Source organism: Triticum dicoccoides, unplaced genomic scaffold (genome assembly GCF_002162155.2).
Source record: "Triticum dicoccoides isolate Atlit2015 ecotype Zavitan unplaced genomic scaffold, WEW_v2.0 scaffold256468, whole genome shotgun sequence".
Taxonomy (NCBI): Eukaryota; Viridiplantae; Streptophyta; class Magnoliopsida; order Poales; family Poaceae; genus Triticum; species Triticum dicoccoides.
The window spans coordinates 1-2,695 of record NW_021254702.1 but is presented as its reverse complement, the minus strand read 5'-3'; the positions used below and the strand labels follow the sequence as shown (position 1 = coordinate 2,695).

At 43.9% G+C, this 2,695-nt stretch overlaps 1 pseudogene; it reads left to right on the top strand.

Moving 5' to 3' along the window:
• The first annotated feature begins 7 nt into the window (after positions 1-7).
• On the top strand, positions 8-2,691 carry LOC119345604 (annotated as a pseudogene).
• The last annotated feature ends 4 nt before the right edge of the window (positions 2,692-2,695 follow it).

The window sequence follows — 2,695 nt, the reverse complement described above, 5'->3', positions numbered from 1 at the left end:
TCATTGGAGAAGGGTCCTAAAAAGTAGAGGATGGGAGAAGCAGACCGATGACAATGAAATTATGCCTGCCTTGAAACTTAGCTATGACTATCTTCCTTTCCATCTGCAACAATGTTTTGCCTATTCTGGATTGTTTCCTGAAGATTACAATTTCAGAAGTGACGAACTGATCAGTCTATGGATCGGACTAGATATTTTGATACCCAATGGGCAAGACCAAACATTTGAAGACATAGGTCTGAGCAATTTAAATGAGTTAGTCACCCATGGATTTTTCAGAGAAGAGAAAACTATGTATGGTCTGCGTTATGTTATGCATGACCTGCTGCATGATTTGGCATTGAAGGTTGCATCTCATGATTGTCTTAGTTTAAGTCTCCCTGGTGTTGGATCAGTAGAGATTCAGCCAACCACCCGTCACTTGTCAATAAGCACATATGGTTTAGGTATATATGATGCAGTGTCTGGTAAAAAATTGAAGAGTGAATTGGAAGAACTAAAGACAAGATTTAAGGTTGAAGATTTGCAAACATTAATGTTATTTGGAGAAATGGATGAAGGTTTTGTCAAGATATTTGGTGATTTTTTGGGGGAACCGAACACTCTTCGTGTTCTTCATTTGCCCAAAATGCTTTGTCCCATGGAGTTCATGTTACATAACTTTTCGGGACTTCTCCACCTACGATACCTATGTCTAGGGACAGATGAGAGCCAGATGCATTTACCACTTAGCATCTCTAAATTTTATCATTTAAGGATTCTATATCTTGATTTGTGGGATGGCAGCTGTGATTTGCCCAAAGACATGAGCAACCTTGCTAAATTGTGCCATTTTTATGTTCCTAGTGATGATCAGCTTCATTCTGATATTTCTAATGTCGGGAAACTTAAACTCTTAGAAGAGTTGAAGGTATTTCAAGTCAATAAAAGAAGTGAAGGGTTTGAAACAAAGCAACTAGAGCACTTGACCAAGCTAAGGGAGCTTGGCATCTACAACCTTGAGAAGATAGATACAGCAGAAGAAGCAACTCAAGCAAAACTGATGGAGAAAAATTACTTGAGGAGGTTAACATTGGACTGGGATAGTAAGCGATCTAGTGTTGAGCCTGGTGTGGAAGCAACGGTTCTTGAGGGCCTTCAACCACATGGAGATCTTCAAGTGTTGTGCATTAGAGGGCACGTAGGTCCTTCTTGTCCAACATGGCTGGGTGATGAGTTCGCAGTTGAAGGTCTACAATCTCTTTATCTGGATGGTGTTTCTTGGGAACTTTTCCCTTCTTTAGGGAAGGCATGGGATCTTCGTGAATTAAGGTTTGAGCATATTGACAGACTGAAGGAGTTTATCATAGAGAAAAGCTTTTGCGTGCTAACAAAGCTTAAACTCATTGGCCTAGGAAGTTTTGAAAATTGGGTTTACACAGGTGAACAAGAGTCTTCCATTAGTGGAGAATTGTTGCCACCGGATGCTCATATGTTCCCTCTTTTGCAAGTTCTGGTTATTAGAGAGTGCCCGAAACTATTGGGGTTGCCTTTCTCAAACCACATTGTTTCCCCAGATTGGTTCCCCAAGCTACAAGAGCTTGAGGTACATCACTGTCTTGAATTCTTGCCAGTGATCCCCATATCCTGGATCAAAAGCCTGCGTTCTATGAAGATGAAATATGTAAAGATGCTAAAGGAGTTTGTGCACTCAAAATCATCCGATGGAGTTGAATTGAAAATTATTGGAGAGGGTGATCTGCATAGCTTAGACCAAGTGCTGGTTTTTGATAAAGAAACAAGTCTTGAGAAGCTGACACTTGAGAGGTGCCCACCTCTGGAGTTGAAGCACCTTCTGATGCTAACCTCGCTGAGGACATTGATTGTAGAAAATTCAGTTGGTCTAGTTGGACCACTAGGAAGAGGTCAGAGTGATGTGGAATGGCAGCTCCATGTTGAGTGTATCAAGATCGATGGCTTAACTGGTAATACTGGCGAGGAACTGACAGAGCTCCTTCCCCACCTCCCAAAGCTCTCCAAATTGGAAATACGGAAGTGTAAAAACATAAAAAAGCTGGTAGCGGGGGTGGATGTGCAACAAACAACGTTAGAAGCATCAGAGATAACAGCAGCAGCAGAGGAAGAGGATGATGGGGTGCTGCTCTTCCCCGCTCATCTCCGTGACTCACTACGGGAGTTGGTGATCTTTAAATGCCCAGAGCTGGTCCTGGTGGACCCGCCAACTCTTGTTCCTGGAGAAGGATGGCTACAAGCCTTGCAATCCCTCCAGAGATTAACAATACAGTGGTCCCCAAAGTTTCTATCCACCTTCTCCTTTTCCTGTCACATTTTCCCTTCCTCCCTGAACTAAGAGTCATTGGCAGCCCTGGATTCTTTGCTGATTGGGATCCCAATCCCAGACGGGCTTTGGAGGATGCCGAGGGAAGTGAAGAGCAGCAGACACAGCTTGTTTCATCCACACTGCGTGAGCTTGCGACAGATGACATATCAGGACTTCTTGCTGCACCCGTCTGTAGTTTGCTCTCTTCCTCCCTCACCAATCTGGTACTTTCGGGGGGAGGGTCCAAAGGGATGGAGCGGTTCAACAAGGAGCAAGAGGACGCCCTTCAACTCCTCTCCTCCCTCCAGGAACTAGAGTTTTGGTCTTTCAACGATCTTCAGCAACTCCCTGCAGGGCTGCGTAACCTTACCAGCC